Source organism: Simochromis diagramma, unplaced genomic scaffold (assembly GCF_900408965.1).
Source record: "Simochromis diagramma unplaced genomic scaffold, fSimDia1.1 OVJJ01000819.1, whole genome shotgun sequence".
Classification (NCBI taxonomy): domain Eukaryota; kingdom Metazoa; phylum Chordata; class Actinopteri; order Cichliformes; family Cichlidae; genus Simochromis; species Simochromis diagramma.
Genome location: NW_024387138.1, coordinates 13466 through 34004, shown reverse-complemented (window position 1 = coordinate 34004; position 20539 = coordinate 13466). Strand labels below are relative to the sequence as shown.

General features: G+C 41.2%; 1 long non-coding RNA gene across 1 annotated transcript; it reads left to right on the top strand.

Annotated features, from left to right (window-relative positions):
- The first annotated feature begins 3749 nt into the window (after nucleotides 1-3749).
- On the top strand, nucleotides 3750-5307 carry LOC120743506. Its single transcript, XR_005698221.1, has 2 exons — nucleotides 3750-3845; nucleotides 5208-5307. It is a non-coding gene; the product is annotated as an uncharacterized LOC120743506 (long non-coding RNA).
- Nucleotides 5308-20539: the final 15232 nt, after the last annotated feature.

The window sequence follows — 20539 nt, the reverse complement described above, 5'->3', positions numbered from 1 at the left end:
TAACAGCAGGGTGTAAGATGCTAGCAGGCAGGGCATACATGGAACGCCATAACCAAGTGGCTGGCATAGTATACAGGAACATCTGTGCCGAGTATAACCTGGAAGTCCCAAGGTCAAAATGGGAGATGCCCCCAAGGGTGATGGAGAATGACTGAGCTAAGATCCTGTGGGACTTCCAGATACAGACGGACAAAATGGTGGTGGCTAACCAACTGGATATAGTGGTGGTAGACAAACAGAAGAAGACGGCTGTAGTGATCGATGTAGCGATTCCGAATGACAGCAACATCAGGAAGAAGGAACACGAGAAGCTCAAGAAATACCAAGGGCTCAGAGAAAAGCTCGAGAAGGTGTGGAGGGTGAAGGTGGTCCCCGTGGTAATCGGAGCACTTGGTGCGGTGACTCCCAAACTAGGTGAGTGGCTCCAGCAGATCCCGGGAACAACATCGGAGATCTCTGTCCAGAAGAGCGCAGTCCTAGGAACAGCTAAGATACTGCGCAGGACCCTCAAGCTCCCAGGCCTCTGGTAGAGGACCCGAGCTTGAAGGATTGACCGCCCGCAGGGGCGAGTGGGGAATTTTTTTTATATATATATTTAAATATATATATATATATATATATATATATTAAAGTGAAGGCTTTGAAACCAAGTTAACGCTGAAAGTACAAACATCACTAATGTCACATAACTTTGCCGACATGTGGCCAACAGTAATGTTTTAATCTTCTTCATTACTAAACATTTGCACATAAATAAGTGACATCATATTCAGTACTTTCACACTGGACGGAGGCCAGCAACTTGAACAGAACCCAAGCGCAGACACACAGAGCGGAGGCAAGAGAGGGTTTTAACACAATTTATTGGTGAATATATAATATAGGTGAAAACACAGGGACGTGGCAAACTGTGGTGTGGAAACGTAGCCGTGAAACTATTAGAGTGGCATGAACGTGAGGACAACTGGATCTGGGCAGGTAAGTATTGGTCACACTGGGAAGAGAGGAGAGCAGAGTTAGAGCTTGGTTAAAGTGGATTACCAGAGAGGTTAAGTATAACAGTTTTTCCAGCTTACTTGCAGGAGGTGGAGGTATGGTATTGAGGGGGAGGTGAGGCAATTCCTCGGAGTTTGAAAAAGGTGAAACGGCTGACCTGGGGTTCGTTGGATCCAAAGTGGTGAGTGAGCAGGAGGGCAGGCAGGTGAGGTTTGGAAATATTTCCCAGTGAGGTGGAAAGGAGCCGAGATCCAAGTGGTGAGCAGCAGTCGACACTGGAGAAAAGATCATCAGGTAGCTGACGAACGAGCAGGGAGGAGACAGCGCAGAGCTTAAATCCCCTTTGGCCTGATTGCCCCAATTAGATCCAGATGCGTGAAGCTGAGGAAGGTCTGCCCACGGGCAGAGCCAAGAATGCTCTGGCACTATTGGAAATTCCCGGCTGCTCACTCAGACCATGACAAGTACTTACTTTTGACAGTTCACTCGTCGGCCACTCCCTTCTGCCGTCTGCCGTATTTTGCGGCAAAATTATCCACACCCACCGCCGCGCTATGAATTGTGGGCTATATGGGACCACGAAGCGTGCACCGAACCACGCTTGATATTTGGGGAAATCAACGGCGCATTTGGAGTACAATTTGGATTGGGACAACCGTCGTCGCGTCGCTGTGACGTAATAGATCTCAAAATGCATACTTCAAGCATGCGGTCTCTTAATTGGGACACAGCCTCAGAGACTGATAACACAGCTGTTCCAGTAGGGGGCAGTGTGACTGTTGTATTTGTATTATGATGCACTGACATATGATTCAGTTTATTCCTTTGTTTGTTTTTGGAAATGTTGGTAAATTCAGAGGTTTTAATTTACACAAATCTTTTAACTCATTAGAAGATTTACGCCAATCCATCATTAATGTAGAAAAGTTCACAGCATAAAACAACAGAGTGGAGTGATTCAGTCACACTGACAGTTTCTGACAGTAAGTCATATTTGCTTTAAGCTGTTTGAACACTTTGTAAAATGTGTTTCTGTTCATATAGACTGAGATTATTATTCTTTGTATAAACTGAGCTCACTGTTCAGAGACTGTGCTACATGTTCACTGAGAGAAAATCTTTCTTGAACAGATCCTGTCCTCACTGTGTCTCCATCATGGCTGAGTCCTGGAGCCTCAGTAACTCTGAACTGTGAGGTTGAACATCCGTCTGCAGGATGGAGCTTCTACTGGTATAAAGCTGTTCCTGATCTGAAAACATTCCACTATAAATCCTACAGTTATGAGCTGCTACCTGATGGCAGTGGGACTGCACAGGACTCCTACATCATTCATGGACAGACACACACAGCAGGATATGTGTGCAGAGCTGGAAGAGGAGACCCAGAGTATCTCACTGATCACAGTCAACCAAAGTTTGTCTGGTCTGCAGGTCAGTTTGTTTCTCTCTGTCCTTTCAATGAGCTCATGTTAGGTCATCATTTTTATTCACCAAGATTTAGACCATTAAAATCTCCTCTCCATGGCGACCATTGATGACTGTGTACATTAAAACTCCCCAAAAGAAGAACTGAACTGAATATTTTCCTTTCTCTCTGTGATCAAACCAAACTGAATTTCCTTGTTTCCTTTTCTTATTTTTCACTTTTTATTTAATGTGATAACATGAAAAACAAAAGACATCTATGAGAATTTAAATGTTGTGTATTTTAATACTTTTACTTTGATATTTAAACTCATGTTACTGTTTGTACTGATTATTTTTTACTTAGTGCACAGACAGGATTTACACAGTTAAGACTCTTTGTTTAGTGTTCAGGTAGGTGTTCAGATAAAAAAGTCAAATATAGTTAATAAAGAAACAAAGATGTCAGCAGGCAGGTTAACAGCTCTGACAAATACAAGACAAACACTGACTACAGATGGACGCTAGAAGAAGACGTCACAAATAACAGCTGCTGTTATTGTTCATTTAAAATATACTTCAAAGGTTTTTAGTTTTGGTCCTGCTGCTGCAAAATATCTCACTGTAGAAGGAATCTGTGAAACAGACAATATCACAGAATTATGGCAGAAACATTACAGCAAATGACTGAAGTGTGTTCAGAGTGATCTGTATCAGGTGGATGATGCTGAGAGTGATGACTCAAAGCTCATGATGTCACATGACCTGTACCAAGCTCTACATGAGCTGCCAGCAGATAAAGCATGTGGGTTAGATCATCTTAAACATGTCAGTATTCGGCTCCTTTGTTTTCCACTGATTTGACTGTCTGTGTGATTCAGGGCTTGTTGTCAGACTCAGTGTTGTCTGTTCTATTAGTGCTGATCAGTGTTAAAGCTGGTAAAGTCCTGATAATTTCTTTTATGTGATTTTATTTTTTTATTATTTATTCTGGACCATTGAGTCTATAATAAAGATAAAATTTTTAAGCTAAAAATTACAGTTGGACCAAACAAACACAGCATCTTCTTGAAATATTATCACTGATCTTCAAAACAAAAGCTTCAAACAAATATTTTCACTGTGATATTTTGAATGCTAACATCTGTGAGCTTTGTCTCTTCACTACATGTTGTTTCCAGATGTTCATTCAGCAGCGTCTCTCACAGTGAGTCCTGACAGCGTACAACACTTCATCTCTGACTTTGTCTCACTGACCTGTGAGGGAAACTTCACTGAGTGGAGAGTGATGACTGTGCCACAGTTTAAGCCTTCATATCATTATTACTGTTGGATAAGTACTGGATCCATATGTAACATCGTTTCATTAAGGTTATTAACTGGAGTGTACTGGTGTGAGTCTGGATCAGGAGAGTTCAGCAGTGCAGTCAACATCACTGTACAGAGTATGTTATTATACATTTTCTTCATTTGTCCAGCTTTGCTGTATGTGAAGTAATTCTATGTGGCAAAACAAAGAAAAATGACAATTTCAGACAAAATCTAAATATTCTTGGTTGTTGATCTCATTTCACTCCATCATTTCATTATCGAGTGTGTTAAATATTTTCCAACAGTATTTTATATTTTCTCTGTCAGAATAAAACTCTAAAAAAGTCAACATCTTATTTTTCAAATTAGATGAACTTTTATTGTCTCCATTCAGAGAAATTTAAAGAAACACATCATGCAAAATAACACAAACATGCAAACATTTACAATTACACCTTTAACCATTCAATAATGTCACTGTTAATAATTTGACTCCTGCAGGGTTTGCAAAACCATGTAGTGATACCATAACAGCCATCAGATTCAACAATCTCCATATAAAATAGTAACATGATGCATTTATTTACTCCATGGACCCTCAGCCTTCTAAAATGAAAGCACTGACTATAAGAATGATCCACATAATGAACCCAGTGTAGCCGAATATCTCAATCGTTAAATGTTGTCAGTAGTTCAATATTGTCTTCAATCATTACAACAAGGCTGAGATTTCGAAAAATCTCTCTGAAGCCAGGTCTGCATGTAAATCATGAGACACGACTCACAGCTTTTTCTCAAAGGTTTGCACTGATAGGTTTGTAGCTTAAACCTATTCGCTGGAACGTTCAAGACAATTCTACTACACAGCAAAAGCAAGGCACGATTAGGCAAAGTTCTTTATGTTTTTCATGCACGGGAGAGAACTGGACAAACGCTTGACCCCAGTTGCTCTCGTCCGTTCCCCCGTAACACTGCTCTTTTATTGAGGTTACATGAATATACATAGGTTCATTAACATATGACGTCTACATACAAACACACACACACACACACACACACACACGCGCACACACACACACACACACACACAAAGAGTACCTTTTGTGTGTGTGTGTGTGTGGGGGGGGGGGGTCAGTGTGTGACCCCATAAACGACTTCCCTAAACCTGCTGGTCTGGAAGTCCAGCAGTTCATCTAAACAAAAGGCACTTAGACTAAAACAGATATAGATACGTTTATCCTACCACAAAACAATAAGAGAAGGTACGACCTCTCCCACGCTCCCAGGACGTGGGTGTGAATGCCAGAACACTCTGGAATGCACACAAAGTCTTTGCAGACAACTAAGGATCAACCCTCTACCAACATGACATTGATTATACAACTGTAAGCATATATGAGTAGATATTTCTAAGCATAAATGACAATCAACAATAAAAATCTAACATGCACCAGCTGGTCTGACGGAAACAATATGTTTGTTTTTTATTTTCACAGATTCTGATTATTATTATCATGATGTTCCTATCCTGGTGAGTCCTGTTCATCCTGTGACTGAGGGAGCTTCTGTTAATCTGAGCTGCAGTTTGAAAACACAGAAAATACTTTCCAATGTGTTTTTCTATCACAATGACAAACTTATTCAAAATGATCCCCGAGGGGAGCTGAAGATCTCTGCAGTGTCAAAGTCTGATGAAGGTTTCTACAAGTGTAAGTACTCAGGAAGAGAGTCAGAACAGAGCTGGATGTCAGTTAAAGGTGAGCAGGATCAAAACATTTGATGCATTTTTGTAAATGAGTTTCATGCTTGAGAAGGAATATTAGATTGTCTGTTTAAAGGCTTGAAGTCACCTGGATCTATTTTGTGAGAACTTTTATAAAACTATTATCTGATACCTCTATACTGTCAGGTTTAATATCGTTGTGATTCAGGAATCAAGTGCAGGACTCAGGGGTCAGCAACCTGCGGCTCTTTAGTCCTTTTAATGCGGCTCCGCGTGGTTTGGGAAAATATATATATATTTTTTAAGTAATTAGCTGAAGTGTATTTTATTTATGTTAGTTCTTTTTTTAACTTGTAGTTCTAAATTGGAAGATTATTGTGATATTGAAATTGTCACAGTCTGGCGAGGGCAGACTGTATGAATTGAGAAAAGGACCCAAAACGCAGACTCCAAGGAACAGGGAACAGAACTTGAAATGTTAACAAAAGGCGAGCCGTTTAATATGGCTGGTAGAAAAGGTACAAACAAAGGGCAAGGCAAACTGAAGCAAAATTAACACAAACCTAAACTGGGGAATCTAAACAAACAATAAGAAAAACCTAGACAAGAAACTTGGAAGCATGGCATGGCATCGGAAACATGGCGTGGACAACAGACGACCTGACAATCACACACTGAAAACAGAGGACTTAAATACACAGGAGGTGATTAGGGGAAGTGGAGACACATGAGGAAACAGCTGGCACACATGAACATAATGACGTCACAGTGGGAGAGTAAAACTGAACATGATGAACACAGAACACCAGACCTCTTCACAATAAAACAGGAAACATAATGAGACAGACATGACAACCCGAACTTGACAACGCAAGACACAGACATGAAACGCATGAAGAGCAGGGGAGATTTAACATGGTTGGAAACACGAGGGGAAAATAATAACTAGAAACACTTAGGCATAATAGACTTAACATAGTGGGAACACGAGGGGTAAAATTAACTGGAAACAACTAGGCATGATAACGATAAACTTAGGAAACCTGAAGGCTACATAACTAAACACAAAACGCTGGGTCAACGGACCCAGGATCATGACAGAAATATAAATATAAAATTCTATTCTATTACTTTTTGATCGCTCAAAATAAGCGTCACACTCGCGGAAGCCAGTATACCCGCCGAAGCGCCGTGCATTTATCGAGACTTTCAACCCCAGGTAGCCCAATTATGGATCTTCGGATTGTGTCAGCAGCTGTTCTCCACCATGAACTATGTTAAAAACAAATGCCGCTCACGCCTCACAGATGACAGGTTACAGTCCTGCGTAAAGATGAAAGTGACTTCATACAGCCCCGATTTGCAGACGCTGTGCGCAGAGGTTCAGGAGCAGAAGTCCCATTGTAAACATATCACGGCAGACCCGACGATGTTTCCATGAACATGCTTTTCAGCATCTCTTTATTGACCACTTTTCACACACGGTTGCTGTACGTATACAGCCGGTGTTAAAGCTAACAGCCCGACACATACCAACAACAGCATAGATAGCACAGACGTAAAGGCAGCGAGGCGTGATTGCGGGTCCTGCTCAGGTGCGTCCGCCTCCCCTGCAGCGGCGCTGCAGACCACGCCCCGCCACACACATTAACCAGGTAAATACATATTTTGGCCGAATTTTGCAGATATCTCTTTTTCAACTTTTAGCAGCATAGTGCTTTTTTTTTTCAAATATTTTTTTAAAAGTCAGGTCAAGGCTCCAAAAGCCCAAAGGCGATATAAGGGTGGCGGCTCACAAGAGTTTTTGTTTGCTACATGGATCATTTTTGTTCAGCTGGGTGTCTTTCCTTTTGTTATATTTCTTTAAGAGTTCAAAATGTGTTAATTACATAAATGAAATGTAATTTTCTCTGTAGCACTTCATGGATTTAAGCAACACGCCTTAGTTGTTTACACAAAGCATAAAGGTAAAAAACAACATATACAGTGTTATCTTCATTTTAGATGTCAAAAAGTATTTGCGGCTCCCAGTGTTTTCTTTTGCGTCGAAACCAGGTTCAAATGGCTCTTTGGGTGCTAAAGGTTGCAGACCCCTGACTCAGGTGAAAACAGCAGAGGATGTAATGAGTGAAAGTTTCTTTGTTCAAACAAAGGATAAATAATTTAACACAACAGATTGCAAACTTTGACTTGGTCAACAACAACAAGACATAAATGAACCTAAACTTAAGGAGTGAGTCCTACATAAACATCTTAACTGAGGTGAGAGAGACAGGCCAGAGGAGCGGACATAACAGCGTGAGGGCGGCAAATCTGTGGGAGAGGAGAGAGCAGTTAGGGCAGGAAATCTGAGAGAATGTGACAAGACAGAGAGTGTTCATAAAGTGGCTGCAACAATGCCTTACTTGGAGTCCAGACTAGCTGGGTTTAGTGGATGAAGGCAGTGGTCTGTGGAAACTGCTGAACGGTGGGCAGGCAGGCAAGTGAGGAAGAGGCTCCGAGGGGGGCAGCGGTGGTGGTGAATAGGGGGGTAATGATCCAAGGTGGCAGGCGTCTGACTGGAGGTGAATGATGGCATGAAAACGAATCTTGAAGCAGGAAGAAACTGAAACAAGAGGGAAATCTGTTAGCATACAAATCTTATTTTCCTAGAAAGGATCCCAGCAGACCTGCCTGGTTACCTCACTGACGAGCTGCAGTCATGTTAACCAACCATTAACATTTGGCTACAGCCACCGAGGTCTTCAAGGTCAACTTTATGACTAAAAAAAAATCCTTATAACATAGAAACTATGATTCTTACAAAGGTGTTGTGTATTATCAACATATAGAAAGTACTGTATAAAGATTTAAAATATCATTTGTTTGACCTCTGACCTCACTTTTACATTTGACATCTGCCTTTGGACTTATTTTTACTGAACTACAAACTTCTCACAGTACATATAAAACAAAATAAATACACAGAAAATAAAACAAATGCTGTCAGCAGAGTGAGCTGCCTTAGCAGAGATTTGTGCTCTCAGAGTTCTTCTTTTATACTTTATTAATAATTAATTATTGTTTGTTGTTGCAGTAACTGTGTCAGGAGCTGACAGCTCTTCACCTCCTGTGTGGTTGATGGTTGGACTGGTTTGTGGAGTCTCTCTCATTATTATTCTCCTGCTCTTGTTGTATCGCTGCAGACAGTCCAAGTGTAAGAGCCTCTTCTTTTCATGCTGTATTAGAGAGTTTATTTACTACATACACTTTAATTATTCACACATATACATGTATTCTGATCTCATGACACAAAATATCAGTGGAACAATTTATACATGACAAACATGTGTAATAACATTTGTCTCTTTCACAGATTCCTGCTTCACCAGGTTGGTAAAATACTTTTTATTATTATTTTAAACAAACATCAGTTACTTTTAAGTTTATTGTGTTTATTTCCTGTTTTAGGTCGATCCAGTCTGAGAGTCACAGTCCGGGCTCCTCCACAAATCATGGAGTCAACCTGAATGAAACTCATGTGTACGGCTCTCTTCAACATGGTCAGCATTTAAAACAATCTATATTATCATTATTAATATTTACTTTTATTAAATCTCCATTAACACGAACATTTATCAGGTTCAGTTTGTGTTCAGCAGTTTTTTAAATAACATTTAAAGATCTTACAGTCCTGGTTTTGACTCACACAGTGTTTCTGTGTTTGATCTGATCTTTAGTGTAACTGTAATAAAATGATTAATGTGAGCCTGGCTTGTTTTTTCTTTAGGTACTGCTGACGTCTATGAATCAGTCACACAAGTGACAAACAGAAATGGTACAGTATATGTGCTGAAAATCACAGAGCAGTTAGAGATGAAACTTGTTTTTGATTTAATGAAACTAATTTCATGTGATATGTTTTTACAAACTTGTAAATAAAATATGAACATTTCACTATTAGATAGTTTTACAGAGTTTATTTACTACATTCACTTTAAATATTCAAACATTCATTCTGATCTGATGACACAAAATATCAGTGAAACAATTAAACCTAATAATTGTAATTGAAAGAATCTGAACAGTCTGATGAAGAAGACCAGCTCTGTTCTGGGACGTCCTCATGACCCAGTGGAGGCAGTCAGTGACAGGATGGTGGCTCAGCTGTCACCCCTGTTAGATAACACCTCCCACCCCATGCAGGTCACTCTGACAGCACTGAGCAGCTCCTGCAGTGACAGGCTGCTGCACCCACAGTGTGAAGGAGAGATTTAGGAGATCTTTCCTTTCAGCTGCTGTCAGACTCTACAACATACATCATCATGTGAAAGCACACATGCACACACTGGTGTCTGTAAATATCTCAATGTGCAATACTCTATACCTGCTGCTACTAACATCCATCGACTGCATGATGAAATGCTGCTTTTTGCAGCTGGTACAACAGAATTGAAATTCTCTACTTTTTGTGGTGTGCATTAATATTCATACTTTGTGATATATTATATTATTTAGTTTAGTCAGTTACTGTTCTTACTGTCTTTGAGCCACTGTGACCACTTAGTTTCCTCTGAGATTAATAAAGTATTCTTATCTTATCTTACAGATTCCTGCTTCACCAGGTTGGTAAAATACTGTTTAATTTTTATTTTAAACAAACATCAGTTACTTTTGAATTTATTGTTGTCACGTCTGCCGTGGCAGATGAGTGGAGGCTGAGAATTAGGACCTAAGATGCAGGCAGCTGAGATGCAAATGAGTTTTATTCATAAAGAGGTGAAACAAACAGAAACAGCAAAGGCAAGGACAGAAACTAAGCAAACGTAAACTGGAAAAAACTAACAAAAACAAACCTGAAACCTTAAATGGCGATGCAGGGAGGACAACACAGAATGATGCAGGGAAAGAACACAGACAAACGAGCAACAAGCACACGAGGACACACACTATAAATACACACAGAGGGAAACGTGGAATAGCAAACAGAGGAAGACACAGCTGAACCAAACTGAACTGACGAGACAGGGGAAAACATAAACTGAACACACATAAGAGACAATAACACAGGAAATGCACAGAGACACGGTACAGACATAAAACAGAGGAAACACAGAAACCAAACTTTGGGAACTGAAAGGTCTAAACCCCAGTACACAATCAGAACAAACTAGAACACAAGATCATAATAATGAAAAACACAAACCGTTGGGTCAAAAGACCGAGGACCATGACAGTAATGTTTATTTCCTGTTTTAGGTCGATCCAGTCTGAGAGTCACAGTCCGGGCTCCTCCACAAATCATGGAGTCAACCTGAATGAAACTCATGTGTACGGCTCTCTTCAACATGGTCAGCATTTAAAACAATCTTTATTATCATTATCAATATTGACTTTTAGTGGGGAAAGGCTAATTGATCAATCTAAATTGCCCGTAGGTGTGAATGCGGGAGTGAATGTGAGCGCGAATGGTTGTCTGTCCCTGTGTGTGAGCCCTGCGACAGACTGGCGACCTGTCCAGGGTGTAGCCTGCCTCTCGACCTATGACAGCTGGGATAGGCTCCAGCGCCCCTGAAAAGGATAAGCAGAAGCGAATGGATGGATGGATACTGACTTTTATTAAACCTCCATTAACACGAACATTTATCAGGTTCAGTTTGTGTTCAGCAGTTTTTCAAAGAACATTTAAAGATCTTACAGTCCTGGTTTTGACTCACACAGTGTTTCTGTGTTTGCTCTGATCTTTAGTGTAACTGTAATAAAATGATTAATGTGAGCCTGGCTTGTTTTTTCTTTAGGTACTGCTGACGTCTATGAATCAGTCACACAAGTGACAAACAGAAATGGTACAGTATATGTGCTGAAAATCACAGAGCAGTTAGAGATGAAACTTGTTTTTGATTTAATGAGTCTAATTTCATGTGATATGTTTTTACAATCCTTTAAATAAAAATATGAACATTTCAGGTTCAGATGAATACGATGACATCACCTCCTCTCTTATTGAGTTTAAAGATCTTAGAACTAAGAGTGAGTACACCAAAGTTAATTTTATAAAAAGAAAACCTGGTTTGTAAAGTTTTCTTAATTAGTATGAAATTAATTTTGGGTGGACTTATTAATATAAGTTAGGTCCGGCGGCATTTTTCTCATGTTAGGAAACACAGACATTTATTCAAATGTATTATTTTGTTCTTTTCATCTTTTTAAATCTGCGTATTTAGTGAGATGGGGAAACAGTTAAACACCAAACAAATGAAGAATAAAAACATATATTCATCGTTCTTTGCAAGCTACATGTTTACTGTACAAGCCAAAGTAATCTATTACTGGCATTATTAGCATGACAACACATTACAGTGATATCAAAGTGCCACTGCACTAAGAACCAATTATTAGTCTGGACCAAAGCTAAGTGGATAATAAAGCTGTATTTTACTCTGATCACTTCCTTCAACATTAAACTCGTCACTTGGACATTTCTGATTAAACTGAACAAAGCATGAGCTTACAGTACCTTGAAAAAGTATTCATACCTGTTGAACTTCTACACATTTTGTCACTTTACAACTAGAAAATTAATGTTTTCTATTGAGATTTTCTGTGATAGACCAACACAATGTAGCACATAATTGTGAAGTGGTATGACGTGGGTGGCTGTAGCTCAGGTGGCAGAGCAGGTCAGCCACTAATCAGAAGGTCGGTGGTTTGATCCCAGGCTGCCTCCTGGCTGCATGCCAAATATCCTTGGGCAAGATATTAACCCCGTGTTTGCCTACTGGTGGTGGTCAGAGGGCCTGGTGGCGCCAGTGTCCGGCAGCCTCGCCTCTGTCAGTGCGCCCCAGGGCAGCTGTGGCTACAATGTAGCTTGCCATCGCCAGTGTGTGAATGTGTGTGTGAATGGGTGAATGACTGAATGTAGTGTGAAGCGCTTTGGGGTCCTTAGGGACTAGAAAAGCGCTATACAAATGCAGGCCATTTACCATATGAAAATGATACATGGTTTTCAAAATTTTAAACAAGTAAAAATCTGAAAAGTGTGGCGTGCATTTGTTTTCAGCCACCTGTACTCTGAGATCCCTCATTAAAATCCAGTGCATTCATTTACCTTCAGAAGTCACCTATTTAGCTGCTCTGTGGAGGCCTCAGTGGTTTGTTAGAGAACATTAGTGAACAAACAGCATCATGAAGACCAAGGAACTCACCAGACAGGTCAGGGATAAAGTTGTAGATAAGTTTAAAGCAGGGTTAGGTAATAAAAAAATATCCCAAGCTTTGAACATTTCAAAGAGCATTGTTCAACCCATTCCCAAATATGGAAAAAGCATGCTACAACTGCAAACCCAGGGTGATCTCTAAAACCTGCAGGACACCAGCCTACCCCTTATTTAGATCAAAAAATATTCTTGTGTGAGAATGGCTCAGTCAAAGTCCAGACCTAAATCCCACTGAGCATCTGTGGCAAGATTTGAAAATTGCTGTTCACAGTCTGGCTGAGCTTGAGCCATTTTGCAACAAATAATTGTCAAACATTTCAGTCTGTAGATGTGCAAAGCTGGTAAAGACAAACCCCGAAAGACTTGCAGCTGAAAGTGCAACGAAAGATGTCTCTACAAAGTATTGAAAAAAGTGTTGAAAACAAATGCATGCCACAGTTTTATTTGCTTAAAATTTTGAAAACCATGTATCATTTTCATACCACTTCACAGTTCTGCACTATTTGTGTTGGTCTATCACAGAACATCCCAGTAAAAACATTTAAGTTGGCAGTTGTAAGGTGACAAAATGTGTAAAAGTTCAAAGGGTATGAATACTTTTTCAAGTCACTGTCAGTTTGATTTAGTCGAGTAACAGCATCATCGTACAAAACACACCATTGTTTCAAGTATCCCAGGAGAGGTCTTAATGATTTTTTACTGATACAGAAGAAGATAGAGAAGTGTTTCAGCTTCACATGTTTTGCAAAAAAAATCTTTACAACACAGAACAAATTACAAATGATAAGTTATGTGTCTGAGGCCAGATGTTTACATGAAAGTAAAACCAGATGATTTCCTCGTCCACACAGATACAGAGTCTGTCTCCGCCTTCTGAACAAATCCTATAAGGTACAGTAACATTACACACCTGTAAAGACTCAAACACAAAACAGAACTTCACTTTGCATCAAGGGGAGACAATGCTTTTATAATAAACCTTATTGTTCTCCAACACAGGTGGGACAGACACAGGGGCAGCCAGTGACCCCTCACACACGTCCTTATGCTGATATCCAGGCAGGTTCTCAGTGTTTGTAGCTGCTGATTTATGCAGCAAACATTTCCACAGTCCTCTGCAGCAGATTATAGAAACACTTCTTTTCTCAGCTCACGACAGAAGATCTACAGCTGGGACACTGTTAAGTGGTTCTACGTGAAAAATAGTTAAATATTTACTCAAACATGTTCTTGTATGTAAAACAGGTTCAAATGCATGAAATTATATTTGTCCTTTATAGTGGACATTAACCCTTTAGAGCCGATCGGAGCGGACACGCTCTGTTTTGCGTAACTATTTTTAAATCCCGGTAGCTCTGCAACCACGTAAGCTAGCGCAAAAATTTTTTTTGCATATGAAACCGGAGGAGTTGTACTTACATCTAATGCCATCAGCTTGTCCTAGGTCACGGTTTCCTTCCACATAAAGCTTTGCAAAAACTGCATAAAAAGCGCTTGCAGCAACAAAAACATAATATTCCAGAAACACGCTCCGATCAGCTGTTCATAACACTTCCTACGTTGGAATAGATGTCAGCGCGAACTTTTGCATTTCCGCCATTACCTGCCCGAAACCGAAAGTGACGTCATTTTCGCGGAAATGTAGTCTTTTTTACCATCAGGGCCTCAGGGCCTATACTGGTGTTTTTAAAAGTTATCTTTGACTTTATGACTTTCTGTGTCTTTTCTGGGATGCTTAGGACTCATATTGCACTGCCGGAAATAGTTTATTTTGATGCATATGCTGCTTTTTTGCAAATTTGCAGTATAATATTTATTTTCGTTTTTCCTGCAGTGTATAAAAATTGGTGTATTTCAAAAATAAAACTATGAAGACACTCAAAATAAATTTCCTGTGGTAGGAAACTATTTTGTGCAACTTTTTTGTATTTACAGTTTTGAGGGATAAGCCTCTTAAATTTCTCTAACTACAAATATATGTTAAAAAAGCAAAAACGATTTTCAATTTTTTTGTAGTTTATTGCACTTTTTTGCAATTTATGTAATTACTATGCACTTAATGAATACATATTATTAAAATCTGGGCTATAATGGTTGTATTGATGTATAGCGACTTGAAATGCTCCCAAAAATGGCTCCACAGCATGTAAAAATATAATATAAGCTCTGGCGGACTTGGTTCTATGGTAGGTCTTAAAGGGTTAAAAAACACCACATGTATAAATGATAATTTACATCTTAGAGCCCTGCTCTCAAACACTGACTCAGATGTAACTGTCTGTGAAACTGGAGCAGCACAACAGTGACCCCATTAAACTGATGTTTAGTTTTAGTGTCCTTATTTTCACTGAGTTATTAGTTCAGTTATTAGTTAGTTAACATAAACTGATGTGAGTCTTTGACTGAAACGAACCAACTGACCTGGTGATGTGATGCTCTGTACTGACAGAAGATGGCGCTGAACATCTTTTTATAACTCTAAGCACTTATTTCTTAAATTAAGCTTCACAGTCAGAGTTACATCTGTGTCAGTTTTTGAGAGCTGGGCTCCATGATGTACATCAGCATTTATACATGTAGTGTTTCATGTCCCCTTTAATGCTGAACACCTGATGTGACATTTCCACACTTTAATTCTGCTCAGTACCTGATTGTTTTACATGTTTTCTGTTAGGATGCCTGGGTCATTGACTCAGACTTTGAGTTTATTATATTATTTATCATTTCTAGTCTTTGGTTTCTTAGAGTTCTGTCTTATGGTTTATGTCTCGGTGTAATCCTTAGTTGCTATATCCCCGTGTCCAGTCAGTGTCTGTGTCTGCCCTGGTCCCACGTCTCTGTTCCCTCTGTTGTAGTGCCTGCCTGTGAGTCTGTGTCTGTAAGCTCAGTCTGTGTTATGTTTCCTGTTTTACTTTGAAAGTCCGTGTCTCATGTAAATGCGTCTGGTTGTGCTTCCTTTGTCTCGTTAGGCCTGATTTGCCCCAGCTGTGTTTCCCTCCTGTTACCTATTCCCTGTTTGCTCCCTCTGTGTATTTAAGCCCTGTGTTTCTTTTTGTCCGTGTTGTGAGCTACTGTTTTTGATGCTGTGTGTTCTGTCTGCTTGTTTGAGTTTATTTGGAGTCTCAGTTTTGTTACCTTTTTTGAGTTCAGCATTAAAGCTGTTTTGAGTTTACTTTGTGCCTCCGAGCGTCTGCACTTTTGGGTCCACCTTTCCTGCCTGCACACAGCCTTCACATAACAGAAGATCGCGACCAGAACATGGACCCCGCAGACCACCTCGGATTTTGAGGCTGAGATGAAGGGGTTGGTTGATTTGCTGGACCGCATCACTCAGGCCGATAGCTTACAGGCTATGGCTGTGGGACTGAGCGCGGTCGAGACAGTGATTACAACCAACCTCCGGCTTCATCAGTTCTCCATGGACACATATCTGAGCCATACCATAACCGCGTGGAGGGAGCACGTCAGAGCCAGCGAGCTGGCTACCTCTCTCTCCACACCAACGCAGAGGCAGCAGACGGAGCTCGCTGTAAAGCAGCTGCGTTCGCCACAGCAGGACAGTGTTTCTGCTGGAGGTTCTGGAGAACTGCTCCTGTGTGGTAAGCCGGAGGATTTGCAGCCCGGTCAGGTGGGGGCTTCGCTGCCCGGTTCGCCTGCTCCCCTTTCCCAAAGTAAACAGCATTCACGCCACTGCCACTCCAGAACGACTGAGCACACCCCAGTTTTGGGAGAAAGTGACTGTTTAGTGTTCTGGCCAGCCCCTGTGGCTGCTGTTATGTCTAGGACTCCTTTTGTTTCTCTGGCAGCTTCTCAGCCTATGACTTTTTCCGTGCCTCAGCTGGCAAATAGAACTGGCAACAGAGTGCCACCTGTCATAACTGAGTTGGCTAAAGAACTGGGACTTGGCGTTGCAGAGCTTATGGATCAAGCAAAGGTTAGTGTTTTTTGGCCAAATATATTTTCACCTGTTTGCTCATCTGCTTAGCTGCCTGTTCCTGCTGGAGGGGCCAAGGGGCCCGTCCAGCCATCTGTTCCTGCTGGGGGTTTTGGTGAACCAGTCCAGCCGTCTCCCGTCTCCGCTGGAGGGCCCGAGGGGCCCGTTCAGCCCTCCACCTCAACTGGAGGGTCCGAGGGGCCGGCCTCCTGAACTGTTTTCTGGGCTCTTGGGCCGTCGGCCTCCGGGCCGGCCCCCTGACCTTTTTCGGACCTGTTTTCCTGGCCGGCCTCTGGACCCCCTTCGCCTGGGTCGCCGCAGCTGCCCTCTGGATGGCCAGCCTCCGGAGCTCTTTCGCCTGCCTCGCCGCCGTTGCTTTTCACGCGGTCGGCCTCCTGACCTGCCCAGCTTTGGACTTTCGTGCTGTCAACCTCCAGGCCGGCCCCCTGAATTTTTTTTTTTTTTTTTTTTCTGGTTTTCCTGGCTACCTGGAACTTTTCTTGGTTGTTTGGGGTTGTTTTCTGGGTTCCAGTGTTTGCTGTTTGTTGATTTGTAGCTCCTTGTGTGTGTGTGTGTGTGTGTGTGTGTGTGTGTGTGTGTGTGTGTGTGTGTGTGTGTGTGTGTGTGTGTGTGTGTGTGTGTGTGTGTGTTGTTGTGTGTGGGGTTTTTTTGTTTTTTGTTTTTTTGGGGTTTTTTTTGTTTTTTCCTTTCAGTTTTTGTTTTCACAGACTTGTGACCATGACACAAAACTACAGACAGATGTGGATAAAATCTCAGTGTTACTGGTTTTATAAAAGCTTTATAGTAATAAAAATACATCATTTAGAGTCAAAATATCATAAATGGTAACAAATATAACTGTTATCTTCGGGTTACTCGCAGTCCAAATCATCATCTGCATCAATGAATGTCAGTGAGGCGTCCTGAAAGTCGTCACGTCTCCTGTTCAGTGACAGTCTCTGAGAATCACTCTCCTCTCCAATCAAATCACTTTTCTTCTGTTTATCCTCTGAGTTGCTCTTTGATGGTTATGAATCATCGCTCTTCTTTAAACTGTGAAGTCGTTGCTGTTCTTGGGAGACATTTCTCTTTTGTTCAAATTGCTTCGTGTTGGCTGAGCTTCACCATCTTTCTGGTCGCCTGTCAAACTGTTGCTCATGTTTCCAGAGCAGCTTTTCTTCTGCTCAGACTTAAAAAAATTGTTCACTCAGTTCTGTTTTGTCGATTTGCTAAATTGTTGCTCAGTTATTGAGAATCACTTGTTTTCGGTTCTGTAGACATTAATTTGCTCTTGTTTAGTTGCTGCACAGTTGGTTTGAGTCAAAGTTAATCTCAGTTAACAGGTTGCTTTGCAGTTTTGGAAAAAAAAAAACATTATTCTCTGATAAATTGTCAAACTGTCTTTCAGAATAATTTATTCTCAGTTTTCTGCTCAGACACCCGATTTTCTCCTCTTCTGTTCAGAGTCACTCATCTCTCTGTCCTCTGTCTTTATTCTGTTTTCTTCTGTCCAGATGTCAAACTCCTTTAATTTCATAGATCACCTTCTCTGTTTACTGATCAAACTCCTCCTCAGATTTCTTACGTTGCTCCTTTTAGTTTTTAACTTGCTGCTGTTTGCTGAGAAAAACTTTCTTTGCTTGTTTTGATTTTTCCAGAATAAATCTGTTGGGTTTAAGTCAACCCAGCTGGTAAACAGAACCTGTTACTGGAAGCAACCACACAGACACCAGTGTACATTTTACTTGCAGGGGGAGCGTTGGAGAGCACTGCTGCGACTCTCCTGTCCAAGCAACTCCAACTCCTCTGCGTTGACAACAGAGGTTACACATAGTTCAGTTAAGTTTGTGTGTGTTTCCAGCTATACCATACATAGACTTGCGATCTTTCAATGAATTTAAACCGTGTGTATGAGGTATGCAGAAAAGCAGAAGCAAGCACCTTGCTAAACTATAAAAACAGGAACTTGTAATAAGTCATGTCTCAAACAAACATTTAAAGGTGTGAAGTCTTGCACTTTAGAAGAAACAGAACATGGTGCTTTCCTAATGTATAACATAGCTCATCTCTGGACTAAGCTGCACTCTAAATAAAGAAAGCACATTTTGTCAGCACAGATAAAGGAAATAATAGAAGGTTGAAAATAAATCCTCTGACTGTCTGACTTCTTCATAATTATAGCCATATTAGGACAGATAAAGGCAATGATTATATATCTATATATTTTAGCACAAATGACAATATAAAAAATATCAATTCCAACAAAATCTGCCTCTGTTTAGTTTTTCTGTTCATTTGTCCAGACTGACACTTCTTTTGCTCTAAGAAATAAGAACACAATGATTGGGACGGTGTAAGCTACAACCCTATAATCACTTTCTGTCACCGACCTCTCAGCTAAACCTGTGTAGAGTCATCCAATAATAACAACTGGGGTTGCCACGATTCGTTGACTAGTCACGATCAGGTCAGCTAGCTTTAACCTCCTAGGACCTGGCGTCCACATATGTGGACATCACATTTTGGGTTATTTAGACCAAAATACTCAATTTTCCTCTACAAGGGCCTGATATCCACTTACAAGGACATTATACTGCTACTGTTCTATCAAAATTTTAAACGAATATCCTCATATGTGGCGCTTATTTTTCTTAAAAACAAAAATAAAGTAAAAAAAAAAATCTGGCAATTCTTTGTTTTTACATTCATCGGGCCGGAATGTGACCAAATATCAAAGAGAAATTAAAAATGCATGCCGTGGAAGAGTTCAGGTCTTAGGAGGTTAAACGCCAAAGAAGAAGAAGCCGTCTCCAGTATCGTAGCTGAGTCCAAATTCAGGGGCTGCATTCTTTGGAGGCTGCATTTGTAGGTCGATAACGTTACAGCAACGCAACGAAGACTGTCCAACCTCGAAGACTCTTCCAAATGTGTCCTTTTCCCTAGATTGGAAGGATGGGTCGGGTGTATTCTTTGTGGCCCAACCTAACCCAGAATTCATAGTGCGGCCAATTCCAGTTTCCAACAATGGCGGCAGCTACTTTGTTTTAATATTACTCTTTCTTGGTACAAAATAAATGTTTAAGATATTTTCAGTCGAGAATGTAGCTGTGTAAACTTCAAATATCTGCTCGATTTATCAGGACATTACATATTTGCAAAAGTGCTCCAACGTTTTCGGAGACATCTGTCACCCTCCAGCTCCTTAGCTGACTGGGAGGTCGAGACACGTTTTCAAAACCCCCGCAGTCTTTCACTACTCAGGTTAAACATGACATATACAGTAAGTTACTGAGATACCTTGCAAATGTTGTAAAACAAGTGTTTTATGGAAGCTTGTTTTCGCCAAAACAAAGACTGTTAAACGTGGTGGGAAAGGGTCGACATCTATTGTAGATGAGCTGGTTTTCATTGAGCCTGATCCTTTGCCTCCCTGTGCTCCTGCTCTCAGGGCAGCTGCGGTCCAGCCATCCCATGCACCCAGTTCCTCTGGTGAGGGGAGCTAGGGCCCAGTTGATCCCTGCTCCTGTTCCCAGGCCGGCTGAAGCTCTGCTAGTCCCTGCACCTGTACCTGTTCCTCGGGTGGGGACAGCACTGCCCAGCCGTCGCCGGTGCCTGTTCTGGTTCCCAGGGTGAGGCTAGCCAGGACACAGCCTACCTCTGCACCCGTACCTACACCCGCGGGTGGGAGCAGCTAGTGCCCAACAGGCCCCTGCACCTGTTTCTGACCCCGCTGGAGGCTCAGGTGGGCCCGTCCAGCAGTTTTCTTCAGGCTCCGTAGGCTCAGAAAACCTAGCTCAGCCATCTGCTCATCCAGTACCTCACACACCATTACTACAATCGTTACAAAAGTCAATACATCTTAAACTTCTATCCATAGCTCGAACATTAGCTCACCTATCAGCTCAGTCACCAGCTCAGTTACCTCCTCAGTCATCCTCAGTCAAGAACTGAAGGCTGAAGGGGCCCCTCTGCCTC